Raw genomic sequence first — 25,215 nt, 5'->3', positions numbered from 1 at the left:
ATTTTGTGCTTGTCTTTTCTCCTAAAGACCATACATTCCCTGAAGGCAGGGAACTATGTTTGATTCTGCTTTGTGACAGCAACTAGTAAACAGTGGTACTATCCCTTTATATCCCCAAATGAAAGGGGATTTTTTCCCACTCATCACTGGGAGAAGACTGGAGTGCTATCCCTCCTACTCAGGGACCCCAGATTCCAATTTACAACCTACTGACTCAGTGTTACATGCTCAGTTTCCCTTAGACCTTCCCATTTTCCCCATCCTTTTGCTCACTGCCTTGTACCATCTGTACCTGTCCATTTCCTCCTCAGACTGGAAGTCCTTGGAGAGCAAGGATCAGGGTGGATTAATACCTTGGCTCCTCAGTGCCTGGTGCAATGCCTGGCACACAGGGAGTGCTTCTCATTAATCACATGTGAAGGAGAAATATAAAGAACAATGAGTTGAATAATACATTCAGGGTGATTACAGACTCTAATCTAACTCAAAGACAACCCATTAAAAAAATTCTTCTTTCCTGGTAGCAATTTTCTATTTGGGACCAGTGACTTGGTTTATTGAGAGACCTTAAAGTGCTGTCGATGTGAGCCAAAGAAGGTTCAGAAAGCCTTTTCTTGGTAGGGACTCAGTCCTTTCTATTATGTCAGTTTCTTTAAACAAAAAAGGATTTAAAAAACCTTTTTTAATGGATTCTCTTCTAAACACTCAAAGAAAGAAGGTCTGTCCTGTGGCTGGACTGTGATTGACTCTAAAGAATAAAGTGGAGGTCTCTTAATTGTAAGAATGCGAAATGTCTGAACCTCCCCTACTACGTATTGAGTATAATTGGCAATAATTTCCCCTTCCCCCACTCCCTGATTGAGAGACAGCTCACTTCGCATTAGAAGAAAACCAGACTACTAACCTGGGAACCTGAGTCGTGGAAAGAGTTTATTTTACCAGAGCATGCTTCCAGAGGGAGCGGAAAGCAGGAAGCCTGCATTTTCTCTCTGCTTCAGTCCACCTGGTACCTGGACTTATCACCACGCTTATGATTGGCCTCAGCTTTCCCTCCTCCCTCTTGGGACACTTTGCAGCCTTCGAAATATTTGGGCAGATGTTTCCTGTGGAAAATATTCCACAGGGCTGCCCTCTGTTATATGAGTTTCTGGTAGAAGTATCAAAGGTCTGAAGCTGGGCCGCATATCGAGATCCTAGGAGGTATATTGTGCTTGTAAGTGATCTGTTATAATATTAGAAAATTCCTTCTTAGAAATTTCTTCACGTTACCAACAATTTAAAATCCCTTCTTCAGCAGGCAAATTTTGAAATATGTCAGACTCCTGGCCCTACCACTTATTGACTGTATAGTTTTAGACAAGTTGCCTAATCATCTCTGAAACTTAATACCTTTTGCGGAAATAAATTTTTTTTTTGAAATAACAGTTTCCACCTCCAAGGATTGTTATGAGGTAGAGAGAATAGGCATGTGAAAGAACCTGGCACATAGTAATCACTAATAAATTATAACCATTATTAGTGTTATACCTTGGAACCAGAGGCTCAGTTGGTTTCCATATAAACACTTCCACTGGAGTTAGGGAATTCCTCTAGGCTTCCCTTCCTACTCGCTGCTTTGCACCACCTAGTCCACTCTTTCCTGGGGTCCTGCTTGGCTTCACATCTTGACTCTTCCTTCTCATCTTGCTCTGTTTGCATATAGTAATTTTGTTCCAATGCCTGGTTTGTAACTGACCAGAAAATATTTGATCAATCACTAAATGTAATCAGGGTTTGTATTAGTTTGCTAGGGCTGTCATAACAAAACACCAAAGACTGGGTGGCTTCAAGAATAGAAATTTGGGCTTTCCTGGTGGCGCAGTGGTTGGGAGTCCGCCTGCTGATGCATGGGACGCGAATTCGTGCCCCGGTCCGGCAGGATCCTACATGCCGCGGAGCGGCTGGGCCCGTGGGCCATGGCCGCTGGGCCTGCGTGTCCAGAGCCTGTGCTCTGCAGTGGGAGAGGCCACAGCGGTGAAAGGCCTGCATACCGCAAAAAAAAAAAAAAAAAAAAAAAAAAAAGAATAGAAATTTATTTTCTCTCAGTTCTGGAGGCTAGAAGTCTGAGATCAAGGTGTCTTCAGGTTTGGTTTCTCCTGAGGCCTCTCTCCTTGGCTTACAAGTGGTCACCTTCTCATTGTATCCTTACATGGTCGTCCCTCTGTCCACATATGCCCCTAGTGACTGTGTCCAAATTTCCTCCTCTCATAAGGACACTAGTTAGATTGAATTAGGCCCATCCTAATGGCCTCATTTTAACTTAATCACCTCCTTAAAGGCCCCATATCTGAATATAGTCACATTCTGAGGCACTGGGGGTTTGGGCTTCAACATATGGATTTCGATGGAAGGAGACACAATTCAGCCCATAACAGGGTTCTAAGTAGTAAACAACAGAAAATGACTCATTGATTTTAGCAGGAAAAAAAATATTAAAAGGTCACTGAGGATTTTACAGAATCACAGGGAAGCCTTGGAAAATAGGCAGGAATGAGAGAGGTGAGGCAGTGAGTAACTAGACCACAACTCAAATCACATCACCAAACCAGTCTGGTGAGGGCATTGCTGCTGTGACCAGTGGAACTGCTGTCTCTGGATCCTGCATGCTGCCACTGCCCCACTGGCAACTCAGCATGCCCGCTGCTGCTCCCACTTTGCCACTAGAATGGATTCTCTATGGCCCCTACTCCTCTGGGTCACCAGCTCCTGATTCAAATTTGAGGTGGCTGTATCTGATGAGGACACATGCCCTTGCTTACTTGCAAGGGAGGCTGGAAAAACAATCATCTTGTGTTTCCTCCTTCTCTATAAGGCTCTGCCTTCCACCAAGACGCAAGAAGTCTCTCAACATAAGGAGATTCAGAGCTGGGGCACTCAGAATTACAAGTGTCCACTATACTTAACAAATATTTATTGAACTTTTAATATCATGCCTTGGGAATACAAAGGTGACCAGCATCTGCCTTCAAGAGTTCCAAGTCTAGTATGGTGGGAGACAGATGAGTAAATGGGCAATTTGAATACACTGCGATAATGGTCATGATGGAGGAAAGCAGGAGGGGGCTGTTGAATTACAGAGAAGAGGAAATGACTCACATCAGGAGAAATCAGGGAAGATATTCTGGGAAAGATGATGGCATCTGAGACCTGAAGGACAAAGGAGTGCTAGCTAGCTAAGAAGTACATCTCCCTCCTACTATTCCAGGTGCCTGTTTTCAAAGCCTCTGAAATGAGACACTGCTTGGCATTAGCATCCAACCTAGAGCTGTAGCCACTATTGGCCAGGTACCCCAGCCTCCTGATCTAAGGACAGAGATTGGACACAAGTTTCCACAATACAGAGACATACCCCCATATGCACTGAATTCATTCATTCCTTCATTAATATTCTCAATCTCTTTTGGAAATTTCTAGAACTGTCCAGCCCTGTGCTAGGCAGAGGTAGGAGATGAAAAAAGAGAAACCATGGCTGTGGAGAAAAACAGGCCTGCAGTGGGGCTAAGGATGTGGTCCTGGGGAAGGTCTGCTGGTCACTCAGACTCATTCCCACAGACTGGTACATTACCATGGTCCAGCATCCTGACAGGCTCAGAATCTTGATTTTTGTGGCACACGAAAAGTGGCTGCATCTCTCAGATTAGAGACATACCCTCAGACTCACATTAACAAAGATCACTGTGACTGATGCATAAACCAAAAGTCCATTTATTAATTTGCAAAAAAGAAGCACTCTTTGCAAAGCCAATTTAATTCCCAAAGCAGACCAGAGCACACATCAGAAGATCTGTGCGTTTTCTCATGGGAAGCCAAGTATCTGGGGGTAGCCTGGTAGGCCTGGAATCAGAGCAAGGGGTGTGAGTCAGTCTCAAGAGAGACCTCTCCATCAGTGAACTTAGACAGTCTACTCACTTCAGCTGTTTCTCAACCCTGATTGCACATTAGAAGCATCTGGGGAGATTTCTTAAGCACTCATGCTTGGGCTCTCTCTTCGAGGTTCTGATTTAGTTGGTCACAGCAAAGCCCAAATGGGAATCTTACTTTAAAAGTAGGGCTTCCCTGGTGGTGCAGTGGTTGAGAGTCCGCCTGCCGATGCAGGGGACACAGGTTCGTGCCCCGGTCCAGGAAGATCCCACATGCCGTGGAGCGGCTAGGCCCGTGAGCCATGGCCGCTGAGCTTGTGCGTCCGGAGCCTGTGCTCCGCAACGGGAGAGGCCATAACAGCGAGAGGCCCACGTACTGCAAAAAAAAAAAAAAAAAAAAAAAAAAAGTAGCTGAGACTTCCCTGGTGGTCTAGTGGTTAAGACTCCATGCTCCCTATGCAGGGGGCCTGGGTTCGAACTCTGGTCAGGGAACTAGATCCCGTATGCTGCAACTAAGAGCCCAGATGCTGCGTGCTGCAACAAAGACCCAGCATAGCCAAACTAATTTAATAATTAATTTTTTAAAAAGTAGCTGAGGCAAGTCTAACATGAAGCAAAGGGCTGATTTCTAGGTCTTGTCAAGGAAATCATGATGTTAATGTTACTTAGCTAAGACTTCTCATCCCAGGGCAGTGTCTGGAGAGATACCTATGACTTTCCCTTTTCAAGTTTCCATGGTTGACCATCCTCCTTTTTCTATTCACACAGATGTTCTCCAAACAGGATATGTTACAATTGATATGGTTTCCACTCATTAAATTGCAGTCCGTTTCTAGGTCTGCAGCTTTAAGAATACTTCCAGGTCACCTTGGCCACTTGGTGAGAGTTTTGAGTGCTCCCAAACTTCTCTGACAGTTTTACACAGGGGCTCTTAGCTTCCTACAGATGGTTAATTTCATTTATGGAGAGTAGATTTTATTTCAGGGGCAACCTTATTCTCAGTCTTTTTGAGGATGTCCCACTGTTTGCCATCAAGCATCCAGAGATTAATCTGAGGCTGTGGAAATTCAAAGAGAAAGTTTAATTATGAGTTAACTCTGACTCTTATGGACATAGTGGTGGCTCAATTGAAACAATCAGAGAGGTTTTGACCTTTTTGGGGTATGTGACCTTGGGCAAAGGCTTTATCACCCTGAGTTTCATTTGTAACCTGTGGATTATCATGCCTAGGCTTTATATATATATATATATATATATATATATATATATATATATTTTGGTTGCGTTGAGTCTTTGTTTCTGTGTGCGGGCTTTCTCTAGTTGCCATGAGCGGGGGCTACTCTTCGCTGCGGTGCGCGGGCTTCTCGTTGCAGTGGCTTCTCTTGTGGCGGAGCACGGGCTCTAGGCGTGTCGGCTTCAGTAATTGTGACACACGGGCTCTAGAGTGCAGGCTCAGTAGTTATGGCACACAGGCTTAGTTGCTCTGCGGCATGTGGGATCTTCCTGGAAGACCAGGGCTCTAACCTGTGTCCCCTGCATTGGCAGGCGGATTCTTAACCACTGCTCCACCAGCAAAGTCCTATCATGTCTAGGCTTTAGAGTTGTGGTGAGCAGTAAAGATACCATATGAAAAATCCTTGGCATGATGTAAGCACTCAATGAAAATAACTTTTAATATTGATATTATTGAAGGAATCTGTTTTTCAAAAGTTGGGGAGTATTTCCTCAGAACCAAACTCCTTCTCTCTTTAGTTTTTTAGAATAGTAATTTTATCATGCTTTAAAAATAGTCATACATGCTCATAAAAAATTCAAGCAGTACAGAAAAACACAAGGAAGAAAGTAACAGATCACTCTTAATTCTAACACTCAAAATAACATCTTTAACATATGGTGAAAATCATTCTGAACATCTTTATATGTATTTATACAGGATAATTGACACAGAGAAGTAATTTTAAAGGGCTCACACTGAGCAAGATGTTTCAAATAAAATATTTAATTAAAAAGCCTTATTGAAGTTAATTTAACAAATACAAAATGATGAAAGGATTGATGAATGATAAGTTATAAAAAAGATTATGAAAATAATTGGAGTTGTCATCTTTTTTAAACTACAGATTTTAATATTAGACAATATTGACTATTGTCTATCATAAGGATGATTAATACTCTATACTTCTCCCATTTCCTCTCCTCCTAATTTTTGTTATTATTTTTACTTTGCCGATTTTCATAATGTTTACACTAATTCCTCAAGTTGTTTAGGCTAAGTTCTAGATTTAAATAGATGCAATCTTTGGGACTTCCCTGGTGGAACAGTGGTTAAGAATCCACCTGTTAAAGAAGGGGACACGGGTTTGAGCCTTGGTTCAGGACGATCCCACATGCTGCGGAGCAACTAGGCCCGTGCGCCACAACTACTGAGCCCGTGTGCCACAACTACTGAAGCCCACACGCCTAGAGCTTGTGATCTGCAACAAGAGAAGCCACCCCAATGAGAAGCCTGCACACTGCAACGAAGAGCAGCTCCCGCTTGCCACAACTAGAGAAAGCCTGCGAGCAGAAATGAAGACCCAATGCAGCCAAAAATAAATAAATAACTCTATAAAAAAATTATTTAAAAAAATAGATGCAATCTTCATCACCAATGGTTCATGATAGCTTCTTTTCTTTATTTACATTCGTGTCTTGATTAGCTGGATTTCAGCATCAAGAAATTTTTTTCAAGAAGGATGCTGAGTTCTTTAAATTTTTTCAATGTTAATAATAGTTTTAACAATTTTAAATTGTTAAAGCACCTGTTGCTTTTTAATTTAGCTGACAACATAGTTGGGTAAAATATTCAGGGGTTACACTTTCCCTCAGAATGAGGTAAACTTTTGCTGTGGAGAAGTCTGATGTGAATCTGATTTTATTCGTTTTTATAGATAACTTGCTTTTTCTGTTTGAAAAATGAATTCTTTCTTCATCTGTGAAATTCAACAATTTGACCAGTATTAATCTCTCTTTTGATAGTATCACTAGAGAATTTATTATTTGCCTGTAATTTGCTGGATGACCTTAGGTTAAGACCCTGTCACTCTCTGGGCCTCATTTTCCCCAAATGTACAATGAGGGAGATAATGAGTCCTTTCAGCTTTGTCAGTCTATGCTCCTCTGATTGGATTCGTGAATGAGCAAGCAGGTAGTTTTCCTTTTATGGGTTGTTAGCAAAAAATATGTAAGAACTGATTTTGAAGAGCTGCTTATGGAGGTTATTGCAGGACTTCAAGTTCTTGTGGGAAAGTGGACTAGAGCAACCATGTACAAGGTCCTTTTCCAGCCCTAGAGTGAATCTTGAATAACGATGCTTTGATATGTTTCTGTGACTGGGGGCCCAGTTGGCTACAGTCTGATGTTTCATAGAAGTTTAGAATAGGAATGTATCTTTCAGCCCTTCTAACCCAATGTTTATCATTGTACACATTAGCAACTGGATGCTCAGAGAGGGGGTATGGCTTGTACAAGGTCACACAGTGAGTTAGTGGCACAGTAAGGACTGGAATTCAGACTTTATAATTCTCAACCTACACTTTCTCCTCTGCAATGCAGTATGATGATCAGACTTAGAGCAGATCTAGACCCCAGATGAGCCCATTACCTTGACTCTGCCTTGCCATTGTTAACTGACACCAATGGGAACCCCTGGACATTGCAAGTGATGGTGAGGAGAAAGGATGAAAGTAGACAGATGCCCTCCTCTTTCATTAATTCCTTTCAAGTCCTACCCATCCTTATAATGGCAGTTTCCATGTCCTCTATGAAGCCTTCTGATGCCAGAGTTTGAGGAGATCTTGCCTACCTCTCCATCCATCCAACCAGTCATCCATTTACTTGACAACTACTCACTGAACATCTTCTTTGTGCAAGGCTATTAGCTGGGGACTCATCAATGAATCAGTCATGTTTACACTTTCATGGAACTACCAGGGCAGGAATAAAAGCAAATGTGATGCAGTGCTATTAAACAGGCCCTCAAGACTCCCAATGCAACCTGGCCAGTTTTTCACTTTGAAGCTTCTCACAGCTACTCTCATCCTTACTTATGATGATGGATTTTAGTTAGAATTGGGGGTAAATTTTTGAATAAACAGTAGAGTGACAAATCATAAAATGGTTATGAATAGAAAAAATGTTAAACTGTAGCACTTAAATTTCTACAATGTTTACTAGACTTATTGTTTTACCTAAATTATTTCCTGAATAGGTCTAAATTTAGAAAATTCAGAGTGAATTTGAAAAATGGCAAATGGCAAATAAAACTGTAGGGATATTAAGAGATTACAAAATGACCTCAAAAGTAAGTAACTACAGGGAATTCCCTGGCATTCCAGTGGTTAGGACTCGGCGCTTTCACTGCTGGGGCCCAGGTTCAATCCCTGATCGGGAAACTAAGATCCCACAAGCTGCGTGGAGTGGCAAAAACAAACAAACAAAAAATAAAATACATACAAACCCACATAACAAACCAACATAAAAATACATACAGTGGAAATGAAACTATAAAGAAAGTAACTGCAGAGGACAATTATTATGAAGCAGACTAGAAATTAAGAAACATAAAACTGGAACAAAGAAATAAACTAAAAAAAGACAACTTACCATGTGGATGCAGCTACACAATATGCAGGAATAATTCACAAAGAACTGTTAATAGAGGAGTTGAGTGGTTGGCTGTTCAATAATACTCTCCTACAGTTACAGTGTCCCTAAAGTATGAGATGGGCAACCAACTTTGCTTTTTGTAGGGAGACTGCCTGCAACCTATAAATAACTATGAGTGACTAACAATAATCTTTACAGTTGGCAGCTCTATGACTCATAGAAAAAAATACAGAGGATTTATCACACAAAAGGCTACTAGTAAGATAACTGTTAAAGTGAACAAACCAGAACTATATGTATCAATATGGTTACATCTGAAAAATAAATGTTGAACAAAAAAACTCAAGTTGTAAAAATATATTTACATATGAAACCATTTATATAAAGTTAAAAAAAAGTTATCAGTATCAACACTTGTTTTGAAAAATCTCTATCAAATACATGTAGAAATAAATATAGATGTGTATGTATATGTGGGTTAGTATACGTATAAATATTTCCTAGCTCTGTCTGCTTAAAGCACCTAGAAGCAGTAATACCCCAGTAGCAATGATCACATCTAGTACCCAGATCTTTGTTTCTAATTACCTGTTTTCAATAAAAAGAATCAGTGCTCCTTGGAGAAGTGATTGATTCCAGGGCTGGAAAAATACAAGATGAGCCTGGAGCATCTTGTGGTGCTAGGATAGAGACATGTCAAAAAGACACAGAAGCCAACCAAAAGAGTTCCCAATGGCCAAAACTTGAATAATTTGAGCAACAAAATAAATAATCATAGTTTAGATTATAATCCAAAGAATGAAATAAAATCACTAAGTCCTTACTGATATAAATAAATGATTGAATAAATAAACAAATGAGGGAGAAGGAAAAAGTCTCCCTTACAGAAGAATTTCAGTAAATAAAAGTAGAAGGAATTAGGGAATTAGAAAATCACATTAGAACATCAAAGTATTAACTGCATCAAGCAAGGTCCACTAATAAATACTGTAATTAGTGGGTTAAAATTTAAGATGAAACAAGGAATCTGCGTAGCTTCAAATTATATCTTCCCAAATATTTTTTTAGAAAAGGAAAAATAGTAAGTTTACAATGGAGAAACCTGGCAGCCCCATGTTAACCAAGTGATCAAGATAAATATCACAAGTAATAGGATGTATCAGTATTGTGTATGCTTGATTGGATGCATTGAAAAGGGCACATAGCTTTTGTGATACTCTTCTCCAAAATCCATAGCCTTAATTGAATCATGAGAAAACCTTAGACAAACCCAAATTGAGGAACATTCTACCAAGATAAGTACTCTTCATAATTCTCAAAGTCATGATAGAAGAGGAAAGACTAAGGAACTGTTACAGACTGAAGGAGACTAAGGAGACACGATGATAACTAAATGCCTGTAGGGTCCTAGATTGGATTCTAGAATAGAAAAAGGACATTAGTGGAAAACCTGATAAAGTCTGAATAAAGACTTAAGTTTAATTAATAGCATGGCATTTATGTTAATTTCTTAGTTTTGATAGTGATACCACGATTGTGTAGTATGTTAATATTATGGAAATTTGGGTATATTATTTTGTATAATTTTTTGTATATTTGAAATATTTCATTAAAAATGGAATATATAGTTCAATGCCAAAATGAAGGCCTTACCCTCTTCCCTTGCACTGAACAATAGCCAAAACTTGAGCTACCCTCCCCTTGCTCCTGCCTTTGATTTAAGGGCAGAAATGTGAGTTGGGGGCAGATCGTAAAGGGCCTTTAATGCTTGCACTTTATCCTGGAGTAATGAGAAGCCGTTAAAAGGTTTTCAGCAGGAGAGAGATGTGGTCACATGTGTTTTACGAATACAACTCTGATGTGATACACACGTTAACAAATTAAAGAATAAAAACCATATGATCATCTCAATAGATGCAGAAAAAACTTTTGACAAAATTCAACAACGATTTATGATAAAAAACTCTCCAGGAAGTGGGCATAGAGGGAATATACCTCAACATAATAAAGGCCATATATGACAAACCCACAGCTAACATCATACTCAATGCTGAAAGCATTTCCTCTAAGATCAGGAACAAGACAAGGATGCCCACTCATGCCACTTTTATTCAATATCATATTGGAAATCCTAGCCACCACAATCAGACAGATAAAAAGAATACAAAATAAAAAAGGAATAAAAGGAATCCAAATTGGAAAAGAAGAATTAAAATTGTCACTGTTTGCAGACGACATGATACTATACAGAGAAAATCCTAAAGATGCCACCAGAAAACTATTAGAGCTCATCAATGAACTCAGTAAAATTGCAGGATACAAAATTAATATACAGAAATCTGTTTCATTTCTATACACTAACAGTGAACTATCAGAAAAAGAAATTAAGGAAACAATCCCATTTACCATCGCATCAAAAAGAATAAGAGGGGCTTCCCTGGTGGCGCAGTGGTTGAGAGTCCGCCTGCCGATGCAGGGGACATGGGTTCGTGCCCTGGTCCAGGAGGATCCCACATGCCGGGGAGCGACTGGGCCCATGAGCCATGGCTGCTGAGCCTGCGCGTCTGGAGCCTGTGCTCCGCAACGGGAGAGGCCACAACAGTGAGAGGCCCGAGTACTGCAAAAAAAAAAAAAAGAATAAGATACCTAGAAATAAACCTACCTAAGGAGGTAGGAGATGTGTACTCAGAAAACTGTAAGACACTGATGAAAGAAATTGAAGGTGATATAAACAGATGGAAAGATATACTGTGTTCTTGGATTGGAAAAATGAATATTGTTAAAATGGCCATACTACACAAGGCAATTTACAGATTCAATGCAATCCCTACAAAATACCAATAGCAGAGACTTCCCTGGTGGTCCAGTGGTAAAGAATACACCTTACAATGTAGGGGACATGGGTTCGATCCCTGGTGAGGGAACTAAGATCCCACATGTTGCGGGGCAACTAAGCCCGTGTGCCACAACTACTGAGCTTGCGAGCTTCAACTAGAGCGCGCGGGCCACAAACTACAGAGCCCATGTGCCCTGGAGCCTGCATGCCACAACTAGAGGAGAGGAAAACCCGCATGGCACAACTAGAGAGAAGCCCACGCACCACAACAAGAGCCTGCATGCCACAATGAAAGATCCCTCATGCCTCAACGAAGATCCTGCATGCCGCAACTAAGACCCAATGCAACCAAAAATAAATAAAATAAAAAAATAAATAATAAATCTTTTTAAAAATACCAATAGCATTTTTACAAAACTAGAACAAATAATTTAAAAATTTGTATGGAAACACAAAAGACCCTGAATAGCCAAAAACAATCTTGAGCAAGAAGAAGAGAGCTGGAGGAATTGTGGTCCCTAACTTCAGACTATACCACAAAGCTACGGTAATCAAAACAGTATGGTACTGGCACAAAACAGACATATGGATCAATGGAACAGAATAGAGAACCCAGAAATAAATCCACACACTTATGATCAATTCATCTATGACAAAGGAGGCAAGAATATGCAATGGAGAAAAGAAAGTCTCTTCAATAAGTAGTTCTGGGAAAATTGGACAGCTACATGTAAAAGAATGAAATAAGAATATTCTCTAACACCATACACAAAAATAAACTTAAAATGGAGTAAAGACCTAAATGTAAGACTGGAAACCATAAAACTTCTAGAGGAAAATATAGGCAGAACACTCTGACACAGATTGTAGCAATATTTTTTTGGATTGGTCTCCTAAAGCAAAGGAAATAAAAGCAAAAATAAACAAATGGGATCTAATTAAACTTAAAGCCTTTTGCCCAGTAAAGGAAACCATAAACAAAATGAAAGACAAGCTACTGAAGGACAGAAAATATTTGCAAATGATATAACCAATAAGGGGTTAATATCCAAAATATATAAACAGCTCATACAACTCAATATCAAAAAAACCCCAACCTGATTAAAAAATGGGCAGAAGACCTGAACAGACATTTCTCCAAAAAGGACATGCAGATGACCAATAAGAACATGAAAGGGTGCTCAACATCGCTAATCATCAGGGAAATACAAAACAAAACCACAATGAGATATCACCTCACACCTGTTAGAATGGCCATCATTAAAAAGAACACAAATAACAAATGTTGGAGAGGTTGTGGAGAAAAGGGAACACTCAAACACTGTTGGTGGGAACGTAAATTGGTGCAGCCACTATGGAAAACAGTCTGGAGATTTCTCCAAAAACTGAAAATAGAACTACCATATGACCCAGCAATTCCACTCCTTGAAAGAAACAAAAACAGTCCAAAAACAATCCAAAAAACCCAGAAACACTAATTCTGAAGGGTACATGCAGGAACTTCCCTGGTGGTCCAGCAGTTAAGACTCCCAATGCAGGGGGCCCAGGTTCGATCCCTGGTCAGGGAATTAGACTTCGCATGCCGCAACTAAAAGAAAAAGATTTTGCATGCCACAAATAAAGATCCCGCACGCGGCAACGAAGATCCCGTGTGCTGCAACTAAGACCTGGCACAACCAGATAAATAAATAAATAAATAAGAGTTAGCTGGATGTATTGTAAAATATATGTGCTATTTTCCTTGTAGTAAAGTTTTCATACTTAAAAATCATATATATTATTTTATAGCTCAATTTCAACTTAAGGTATATGATTAGTGATTTTAAAATGTACCAAACAGATAATGTTAATATTAGACTCTATGAATTGATAAATTCAAATGTGAAACCTGTACTCATTTCTACATGAGAATACATATGCAAATTATTCATTAAATAACTTCTAAAATGGACTTGCTAAAAAAAAAAGAGCTGGATGATGAGCTGGGGATATGAACAGGAAGAGACAGTTGGAATGGCATTGGCACTTGGAAAGCCCCACAGGCTTTAGGAGCCAAATGTTATTCAGGAAACTAAAAAGTGCATATTGACTGGAGCATATAGTATGGGACGTGAGACAAAGCTGAGAGACTGCTGGAGGTCAGCTCACTTAAGACTTTTTGGTCATGTTGGAGTACCCATAGGTCCTCTCGCTGGGACTGGTTTTGTTCTGGGTACCAGGGATATACAGAATTGAGCCAGACTTTAAAGTACTTTAACCCCAGGCCTTAAATAGCTCATTAGGTGGGGTAGAACCACTCTGACAATGGCTGTGCAGCACGACAAATATGATGATAGAGGTAAGAAGAGATTTTCATGGGAATTCACAGAAGAAGTACTTAAAGAATAAAATTATTTCATCATATTGCCTTTTGAGTTATTGCATATTGCCTCCAAACTCATATTAGATTAGATTAGATTAGATTAATCAGTTGTAGGATTAAGTTTATATTAATGTTCTTTTTAGACACACAGAAAAATGGTTTAGCCACTTAGGCAACCAAACAATTTCTAGTATAGTTCTTGCTTATGACCTCTTTCTTTGCTTTTCATAAATTCTCACTTACCCTTTAAGACTCTGCTGAACTGTCCCCTTCCCACTTTACTCCAGATAGAGTTAGAAATCTTCCCCTCTGTGTCCCTATTATAGCATTTATCATAATACACTATTTTTATTTTCTGTATCCCCACAAGACCTTTTCCCCCCACCAACTAGACTTCTTAAGCATAGAGATTTCATCATGCTCATCCTTCAGTCAAGTCATTCAACAAATATTTGTCAAGCACCTACTATGTGATGGTCATCAAGTTAGGTGCTGCAGATTCAGTGATAACCCAGATAAGATTCAGTCCTTGCTCTCACAGAGCTTATAGTCTAGTGCAGAAGGCAAACAAGTAAATGGGCAAGAACAGTAAGTATGACAAATACTATGATAAGGAAAGTGTAAAGTGCCATGGGAGCCCAGAGCAGGGGCACATAACTTACTCAAGGGGGATAATGTAAGGCTTGCAGAAAGAAGTAATTTAAGCTGAGAACTGAAGGATAAGCATGAGTTAGCGGGGCAAACCGGCAGTGGAGGTTCCAGAGCTGAGCAAGAGCACAACACATGAAAGAAACTGAAAGAAGTTCACAGAGCAGTGGAGTTTGGGGGGAGGTTGTAGCGATTGGGTGGAGGGGTGATGGGAGAAAGCGGGGAGCCATTAGAGATCAGTGTTTAACATGGTGGTGTACACATAGAAAGCACTATGTAAATATTTGTTGGATGAATGGCTCATTTACCTGAGGAAGTAAGACCTTTGGGAAAGCCAAGTTTGTGTGCAGTTGTTTATTCTCTTGTTCTCTGGAAGGCATTTGTATTGGGTTGGTTAAAAGCCTGGTTTCTGATACCAACTACTTAGATTTGAACCCTGGCTTTGACAATTAGTAGCTGAGGTGACCTAGACAAATTACATAAATGCTTTTGTGTCATTTACCTTATCTTTAAGTTAGAGACGATAATAATATTACATAGGATTGTTGTCAAGATTAAAGATTAAGTTAATATATGTAAAGCATTAGAACAGAGCCTAGAACTAAGCACTGTGTGTTTGATATTATTATTCCTACATTCATCAAAACATTTATTGAGGGACGAAGTACTGTGACAGCTGTGAAAATAAGATGTGGCTCCAGCCATGGAGGAGGACCATAAAGTCTGGTGAGGGAGAAGATTCATAAATAAGTAATTACAACACTACATGATCAAGCAGGGTGACAGCAGTAAGTGCTACAGAATTAAAGAAGAGGGAGTGACTCATTTTCTCTGAAGAAGCCAAGGGAGAATACAGAGGGAAGAATGCATTTAAGCTGGGTGAAGAAGAATGAACAGTTTGCCAGCAAAGAAAGGCAATAGAGCTTATCAGGCCAAGGAAGCACCATGTTGGAAAGGTTTAGTAGCATGCAAGCCTAAGGCATGTTTAGCAAATGGCAAGGGACTCTAGAAATCTTTTATGTTCCAGGGTCTATGTTAGGCATTTTTAAAAAGTTATTTCTTTTACTTTTCATAAGAACTGTTACACGTACCCACTCTTCTTGATACTTATATAGTACTTACTGTTGCAGTCACCTTGTATATATTAACTCAATCCTTATGACAACTGTATGAAATAGGTACTATTATTATTCCCACTTTGCAGATGAGGAAATTGAGGCAAAAAAGGTGAAGTACCTTATTCAAAGTCATACAGCTAGGAGATGGCAGCGCCAAAATTCAAACCTGCAGTTTGACTCCAGAATCTGTGGTCTTAATCACTACTAACTTATTCTTCACCCCCAACTCCCACCCACTAGTTGTTGATTTTGATCTGCTATAGTTATGGAAACTAGATATCCAAACTTGTTGGAACTGCATGTAAAGAAAGAGTTGAAAGTCACTTCTGGGAGAAAAGTGCATGAACTCTCCAGCATGTGCAGACTGCACAAGACTGTACATAAAAATGCTTGAACATAACTCCTTCCCCTCTCTGACTCTCACATTTGCTTTAGCCAGCAAATGTGGGTTGGGGGTAGGGTGGATATTTATTGGATTACACAGGATGTCTCAAGCCACACATGTTTCTCTGGGGGTCCATTTTAAACTTGAATCCTCCAACCAGCAAGTTGCTCTCTCTGGAAACAAAAAAAGTTTAAAATACTCCCTTCACTGTAGGGGAGGGCAAAAGTGGGCAGAAAATGCAACACAGACAAGACATGTGATAAAAAGTTAGGATTTTATCTAGAGCTAGGCAGAGCCATACTAATTCACAAAGAGTAACATTTCAGGGGACAATCAGGAATAAGAAGAGAGAGTTTTGCAGGCTTATTAGAGGAAGCAAACTTCCACAGAACTATGATCGATTAAGACTATACCTAAAGTGAACCTTGAGAAAATACATCCATGGAGATTTAGATTAAGGGCTCCAGGCAGAAGAGAATTTACAGAAATTGCATAGTGCAAAAAGTAAAGTCCAAATTGGACCTGAGGAATTCATATTGGTTAAGAGCTTTCCCTAAGTTTTTTAGAAAGAAAGAACTGAAAATTTAAACCAGAACCTAATAAACCACCTTTGAAGATCTTTATACAGATTTACGTGTAAGTCAATGGGTGGTAAACTGTACATTCTCATTTCAGAGCGTGGGCTCAGTCTTTCTCAGTGAACCCTTTTGTGACTTTCATAAAATCTCCAGTTAAAGAATCACTCTATGTATGACCTATAGATAGCAATCTGGAAGGCTAGACCTAACTCTATATGTAGTCAAAATTCTGTTTTCCAGAGTGGACGAAAAGAGGAGAACGCTTCTTTTTTAGTCTGAGTGTAATATATAGAACACAAACTTCCTGACAACTCTGAGGATGTTCAGAGTTCTTCTTGCGTGTGAAACTGCTTGAGAGCTGGATTCTGGATAGGTGGAATTTATAGCAACATTATGTCCCAGATTTTTGAGGACAGCTCAGATTTCAAACATTGTAACTATAAGTAGGCTTATAAACCTGTGCTCTTGTGTATCCTAATTTGGATAGAGAGGAAAACATGGGCATAATATAAGTGATCTTTTCTTGGACTTTATGGTAAGGAAGGAAGTCATGTTTGGGTTAGAGGGGTAACAGTGCTCTTCTAATAGTATTCCTTGGTAACAGGGTTACGAAAGCTGTCTTACGTGTGAAAAATGCTGGGAGAAACTCCTGCAAAATTGAGGATGTGTGTGCCATTTGGAGAGAATAGAAAAGTCTGGGGGAGAGAAGTCTGAGGACAAAACAGAGATAGGCGGCTCCTAGTGAAGGTCAGCTGTGTCCCTGTTGAAGAGGAGGAAAGGGTTGAAAGTTTGAGAAAACTGGGAGAGGGAGAAGGAGAAGATAGCATTGAAAGAGAAGCTTAGAGAGAAACTTAAAAGACTCAGGAGAGTGAAAGTGAGGAGAGAGGAGGAAAAGAAGAAAGACTAGGGAGAACAAGAGGAGAAAAGGGAATGAGAATGTGCAGAGGAGAGCTACAGCAAGTAAGCCTTCATGGGTCAGAGAGACAAAGGGGAACCTTGCGGTTTCTCTCAAGGTTGTAGAAGTCTGGAGGGCCCCTGGAGGAGTGTTGGGAGAGATCTAAGGCAGGGCAAGGATTCTGGAACTGGACCAAGGGCTGTCTAAACAAGAAAAATCAGAGCTGCATATAAGATGAACTGGTGATCCCTCCAAGGATCCCTTTGACAGCCTACGCTCCAAAGCGGTACGTGATCTTGGGTCATATTCTCTGGGGAACTTTGGCGACACAGCAAGATTTTCCATTGATGTTGTCTAACCTTAAGGAAATCTCTCTCTAAAATATTGTTGTCTTGCAAGGTGGGGGTACTTAGCTATTTAGAAGGTGTGTTTCTCAGGCTCTCAGAGACATCAAAATAAGTGAAGTGTGGCAAGTCTCCCCTCTCCCCAAATCTGGCACGTCTATGTTTCCAGTCAGTATTTTTTTTTTTGAAGGAAAATATATCTGTAGATACTATAGCCCTTGCTCAGAGATTCTGAGAAGCCTATCATTTTTAAAGCTTGAAAATATTTGGTTGGTTTTCTCTCCCATATAATAGTGGAAGTGGAATTTAGGACAAACCTCTTAAATCAATTTGGCAGTATACATCAGGAATCTTTAAAAATTTCACACCACTTGATATAGAAATCCCACATCTGAGAATTTTCTCTGAGGAAATAATCTTACAGTGCTTTATACATTTATGCAAAAAGCATTATTTAGAATAGAAAAAAATTAGGAGTAACTTAAATGCCTAACAATATGGGACCGGTTAAGCAAACTCTGGCACCTTCTCTTATATAATATTTTGCAGTTGCTAAAACTGTATTTACAAAGAATTCTTAATGATGGGGAGAAATACTTATGATAAAATATTAAGTAAAAATATATTATGTGCAAAGTGTGATCTCAACTATGCTAAAATGCATTAAAAAAAAAAAAAGACTGAAAGGAAATATGCCAAAAAGTTGTTTAGATTGATTGTCTTAAGACAGTGGGATATGGTCTATTGTTATTGTTATTTTCTTCTTTATGTTTTCCTAAATTTTCCAGATTTTCTGCAAAGGGCATGTCATTCTATTATAATCAGAAAAAATAAAAATTTAGTTTTAAAAGTTTAAGAAAACAGGGGACTAAATATTTACAAACATAAGTCACTTAGTCAAAAATAATTTTACAAAAGATTTAGAAGTTGTAAAAAAATGTTAAAGGAAATAAAGCAAAATTGTTAAAAAGAATAAAATGAAACTTTTATTTAAAAATATTAATTTAAAATTTTTTAATTAAAAATAAAACTTAAAATGCAAGTGGTTATGAAAACTATATAACAACATGAGAAATGTATATGATTTAAGGTTAAATGAAAATAAGACAAAATCATTACGATTACAACTATCCAGTCCAACACTGTAAGCAACTACGTTCAGCTCACAATATGCAGTAGGCACCCAGTAAAAGGGACTTCTGTATACACACTGCCCTCCTACAGTGGCTAGCACCTGAACCTTTCCACCCTTTGCACTCTTGCCCTTTGCCTCCTCATTTTATTGGGTTTTTTTAATACATCTTTATTGGAGTATAATTGCTTTACAATGGTGTGTTAGTTTCTGCTTTATAACAAAGTGAATCAGTTATACATATACATATGTTCCCATATCTCTTCCCTCTTGCGTCTCCCTCCCTCCCACCCCCTCCCTATCCCACCCCTCTAGGTGGTCACAAAGCACCTAGTTAATCTCCCTGTGCTATGCAGCTGCTTCCCACTAGCTAGTTTGGTAGTGTATATATGTCCATGCCACTCTCTCACTTTGTCACAGCTTACCCTTCCCCCTCCCCATATCCTCAAGTCCATTCTCTAGTAGGTCTGTGTCTCATTTTAGATGCATATTTCTGATTTGGTTTTCTTTTAGATTCTGCCTTGCTCCTGCCAAAATATGTTCAGAGACTACTTTTAGTTATGCTTCTCCATATCTGACCTAGTCCCTGGTACTCTGCTATCAGCATAGGCCAGCTACCTTATCCTGAAGAGTGAACTGTTTTTTTTTAAAAAAGGAGAAAGACTGGTAGGAAGTCCAGTATGCCAAAATACTAATAGTACTGTAGTAGGATTATCCATAGTTTATGCCACTTTTCTTTAGGTTTGAGATTTTTGCAATGTGGTTATGTTAGGTTTATTATTTAAAGTTTGAATTAAAGTCACTTGCCAAGTACTTTCACAGGTAATTATTGAATTCCCCTCCCTTTCGTGATTTCCAAGGATGGATATAAAATTGATAAACCTTTAGCTAAGAAGATACTGGGTCTGAGATCCTAGCTGGGTCAGAGAAACTGTTCTTTACCTTTTTCTCTCCAAAGTAGACTCTGCACAGCCAAAACAGAGATATGGGATTATCTAAAACTTCAGATACTCTCCAACAGCTGTAGGAACAAGTCAAAACTCTTTAATATGGCTCCCGAAACCCTTCACAATCTATTGCCATTCTACTTCTCCAACTTTTATATCCCAGTAATCTGCTAACCTTTTTCTTTCTTCCTTACCCTATGCTATATCAGACTACTTGCCATTCCTTAAACACATATTAACTTTTTTCACTTTTTAAAATTGATATATAAGATTCATATAGCAAGAAGCACAAAACTTAAGTGCACAACTCAATGGTTGTTCACAGATGTATACATGCGTGACCACCACCCAGATCAAGCTCTAGAAAATTTCTAATACTTTAAAACACTCCCCTGTACCACTTTCCAGTCTGTATCTACATCCCCACCCAGAGATTACAACTATTCTGTCTTCCATCAACAAAAATTAATTTTCTGTTCTTGAATTAAAAAAAATGGAAACACACCATATACATTCCTTAAAACACACAGTATATCTTAATGTTTCCTCTGAGAATAGGAATGTTAAATATCTGTCATGTGCTAGTGTTCTCCCATTCAGCATCCATGGCAGAAATTACTAATTCATCATTCCTTCTTATTGCGCCTAGATTGAGTTTTAGGCTCCTTTACTAAACTGCATACCAGCAGTCACTACTGGTTGTTCAGAGTTGGCACTAGTGAAACCTCCCTGGATAAGAATAACCTCTTCTACATGAGAACTTTTATCTCTGCCATTCACAACACAGTTAATAAGTCGTTTAAGTCTCGTTATCCTATCACTGTAACATCTCTCTGATCTGTCCCTTTTTTCTATTCCTACTGCTTCTGCTTATTTCAAGCTTTCATAATCCCTCACCTGATTTTCTACAATATCCCTTTACTGTTTTCCCTGCCTTCAGTTTTGGGTCCTCTATTCTTATCTACCCACTGCTAATTAATTTTTTTAACATTGAAATATGCCTACATCATTCTCCTTGTTGAAACCCTTTAAGGACTACCTTTCAGGTTAAGGCCAGGTATTGCCTGGCCTATAGCATGGTATTGCAGGCCTCATGATCTGTCCCTGCCCATCTCTCCAGTATCATCTCCTGCACCCTGCCCTCCAGTATTCCAGCTTCTTGCAGATTCCTGAAACATGTCCTGCCCTTTTCCTTCTCTACATCTTGAATGCTCCTCCTCTCCTTTAGATGGCTGTTTCACTCACCCTTCAAGGATATTTCAAGAATATTTATTATCCAAACTTTTGTTGATCATTCTTTCCTAACAAAAGATTATTCTCTCCCAGACAGAATTAGTTATCCCTTATTTGCATTCTCATACATAAACTTATTATGGCAATTATCATGTTCTATCAGTACCTGTTTACATTTCTGAGAGCCCCTTGAGGGAAAAGAGCTTTGCAGCTCCAGAACTCATCAGAGTGCATGTCATTTTTTTTTTAACAATTTTTTAATGTTCTGGTAAAATACACAAAACATAAAATGTACTACCTTTACCTTTTTTTGGTTTTTATTTTTTTTTGCGGTACGCGGACCTCTTACTGTTGTGGCCTCTCTCGTTGTGGAGCACAGGCTCCGGACGCGCAGACTCAGCGGCCATGGCTCATGGGCCCAGCTGCTCTGCGGCATGTGGGATCCTCCCGGACCGGGGCACAAACCCACGTCCCCTGCATCGGCAGGCAGACTCTCAACCACTGCGCCACCAGGGAAGCCCTATATTTACCATTTTAAGTGTACAGTTCAGTAGCATTAAATACATTCATATTGTTGTGCAACCATCACCACCATTCATCTCCAGAACTTTTTTCATCTTGCAAAATTGAAACGCTATACTTATTAAATAGTAATTCTTCATTCTCCCCTCTCCCCAGTCCCTGGCAACCACCATTCTACTTTCTATGATTTTGTCTATTCTAAGTACTTTATGTAAGTAGAATCACACAGTATTTGTCTTTTTGTGACTGGCTTATTTCACTTAGCACAGTGTCATTAAGGTTCATCCATGTTGTAGCATATGTAGAATTTCCCTTTTTTTTTTTAAATTGGAGTATAATTTAAAAGTACAATATTGGAGTACAATATTGTGTTAGTTTCTGCTCTACAATGAAGTGAATCAGCTATATGTATACATATATCCCCTCCCTCTTGGACCTCCTGTCCCCCCTCCCACCATCCCATCCATCTAGGTCATCATAGAGCACCGAGCTGAACTTCCTGTGCTTTATAGGACGTTCCCGCTAGCTATATATTTTATGCATGGTAGTGTATATATGACAATCCTAATCTCCCAATTTGTCCCACCCTTCCCTTCCCCACCATGTCCACATGTACGTTCTCTACGTCTATGCCTCTATTCTTGCCCTGCAAATAGGTTCATCTGTACCATTTTTCTAGATTCCACATATACGCCTTAATATATGATATTTGTTTTTCTCTTTCTGGCTTATTTCACTCTGTATGACAGACTCTAGGTCCATTCAAATCTCTACAAATGGCCCAATTTCATTTCTTTTTATGGCTGAGTAATTATCCATTCATCTGTCGATGGACATTTAGGTTGTTTCCATGTCCTGGCTATTGTAAATAGTGCTGCAGTGAACATTGGGGTACATGACTCTTTGAATTATGGTTTTCTCAGGGTATATGCCCAGTAGTAGGATGGCTGGGTCATATGGTAGTTCTATTTTTAGTTTTTTTTTTTTTTTTTTTTTTTGCGGTACACGGGCCTCTCACTGTTGTGGCCTCTCCCATTGCGGAGCACAGGCTCCGGACCCGCAGGCTCAGCGGCCATGGCTCACGGGCCCAGCCGCTCCGCGGCACGTGGGATCTTCCCAGACCGGGGCACGAACCCGTGTCCCCTGCATCGGCAGGCAGACTCTCAGTCACTGTGCCACCAGGGAAGCCCTATTTTTAGTTTTTTAAGGAACCTCCATACTGTTCTCCACAGTCGGTGTATCAATTTACATTCCCACCAACAGTGTAAGAGGGTTCCCTTTTCTCCACACCTTCTCCAGCATTTATTGTTTCTAGATTTTTTGATGATGGCCATTCTGACTGGTGTGAGGTGATACCTCATTGTAGTTGTGATTTGCATTTCTCTAATAATTAGTGATGCCGAGCATCTTTTCATGTGCCTCTTGGCCATCTGTATGTCTTCTTTTTTTGTGTGTGTGTGTTCACTTACTTTAATAACAATACATTTACCATGTTATCACCATGGAATGTAAATTCAGGTTAGACAAGAGAATCTCACAAGTACAACAAAGCATTCTGTAGTATACCAAAGTTTGTATAATGTCTGACCAATCCAGCTTGCTCATAAATCACTTCCATTACAGGCAATTTATTTAGTTTAACATTTATGATTCTTTCAGAGAAAATAAACAGACTGCACACATTTAAAAAGTATTTTTCATTTACCTTTGCATTAGCACTTAAAATACACACTTCTATTTCAAAATGCCATTTAAAAATTATTCTAAGATAACAGCAGCAAACTATAATTCTGCAATTACAAAACAGCTAAACGGGGATCTACAGTTTAGTTATTCTCATGTTTACAACTATGATTCTGAAACAGATACTACTTCAAAGCAACTGTTACCAGCCCTTTAGGTTTGGTTTAAAAACACACACATAGTTGCTGGGAGGTTTATAATGTTGTATTCCGTGCTGTTCTGAAAGGGTTCTTCAAGAGCCAACCAGACCTTAAAAACAGTACTCAGTCCACAAGGCAGTCAGAAAGAGTTAAATTAACTGGGGTAAATAGGATTCCTACATTACATCAAAAGCATATGATATTCTGCAGCAACTGGGAGCATTTTCAGGTTTGACATGTTGTCCTCTTTACAACTAATTTTATCAGAAGAGTTTAAGAAGGTGGACACTGTACCACTATCAAGTGCATTTAAAAGTGACATGTTTTTGTGCTAATCTGACTCCCCTGAATGACCTAGCTAGTGAACTAGTCACTAGGCAAATCAAGCCTGCAAGAAAGGAAGCCAATATTCAAATTATCATGTTATTGTCTGACCCACAGAATTTATTTTCACCATAAACATATAACCTCAATATGAGATGTCTAACTAAAGCAAGCACCACCAAGACCAAGACAGCATCTCCTCTTCTAAGGTTTAGGTTCTGCCCAGAATTCTTGATACATGGAATAGCCCATACCAAGAGTCATTGCTCCCACAACAAAGCCTTGGGCTGCCACGCGCATGTGGATCAGGTGAACAGACATTTTAGTATTGCCCCTGCTCTTCAATTTATATAATCCATATGCAAAGATTGCTGCAAAACCTGCCATTCCAATGGGGACAAATGGTGCCTCTCTAGCTTTTTGGATAAGTTTAGATCCCTGATCTTCATCGTATGAAGAAAGAGAAACATCTGTGTCACTTGACATAGTGATTGAAGAATCTTCAGACAACGGCACGACATCACAGTCTCCTACTGGCTTCTCGGTATGTCTTCTTTGGTGAAATGTCTATTTAGGTCTTCTGCCCATTTTTGGATTGGGTTGTTTTTTTTGATATTGAGCTGCGTGAGCTGTTTGTATATTTTGGAGATTAATCCTTTGTCTGTTGCTTCGTTTGCAAATATTTTCTCTCATTATGAGGGTTGTCTTTTCATCTTGTTTATGGTTTCCTTTGCTGTGCAAAAGCTTTTAAGTTTAATTAGGCCCCATTTGTTTATTTTTGTTTTTATTTTCATTACTCTAGGCGGTTGGTCAAAAAAGATCTTGCTGTGGTTTATGTCAAAGAGTGTTTTTCCTACTTTTTCTTTTTTTTTTTCCTACTTTTTCCTCTAAGAGTTTTATAGTGTCTGGTCTTACATTTAGGTCTTTAATCCATTTTGAGTTTATTTTTGTGTATAGTGTTAGGAAATGTTCTAATTTCATTCTTTTACATGTGGCTATCCAGTATTCCCAGCACCACTTATTGAAGAGGCAGTCTTTTCTCCACTGTATGTTCTTGCCTCCTTTGTCATAAATTAGGTGATCATATGTGTGCAGGTTTATCTCTGGGCTTTCTATCCTGTACCATTAATCTATATTTCTGGTTTTGTGCCAGTACCATACTGTTTTGATTACTGTAGCTTTGTAGTATAGTTTGAAGTCAGGGAGGTTGATTCCTCCAGCTCCGTTTTTCTTTCTCAAGATTGCTTTGGCTACTTGGGGTTGTTGGTGTTTCCATACAAATTGTAAAAGTTTTTGTTCTAATTCTGTGAAGAATGCCATTGGTAATTTGATAGGGATTGCATTAGATCTGTACATTGCTTTGCATAGTATAGTCATTGTCTCAATATTGATTTTTCCAATCCAAGAACATGGTATATTTCTCCATCTGTTTATGTCATCTTTGATTTCTTTCATCAGTGTT

The 25,215-nt window shown here is 39.2% G+C and overlaps 1 pseudogene; it reads right to left on the bottom strand.

Annotated features, from left to right (window-relative positions):
- Nucleotides 1–23,957: 23,957 nt before the first annotated feature.
- LOC136132324 (HIG1 domain family member 1A, mitochondrial pseudogene) lies at nucleotides 23,958–24,239 on the bottom strand (annotated as a pseudogene).
- Between the last annotated feature and the right edge of the window lie 976 nt (nucleotides 24,240–25,215).

Source organism: Phocoena phocoena, chromosome 1, assembly GCF_963924675.1.
Source record: "Phocoena phocoena chromosome 1, mPhoPho1.1, whole genome shotgun sequence".
Classification (NCBI taxonomy): Eukaryota; Metazoa; Chordata; class Mammalia; order Artiodactyla; family Phocoenidae; genus Phocoena; species Phocoena phocoena.
The sequence above is the reverse complement of the archived record's forward strand: the minus strand, read 5'-3'. Positions and strand labels throughout refer to the sequence as shown.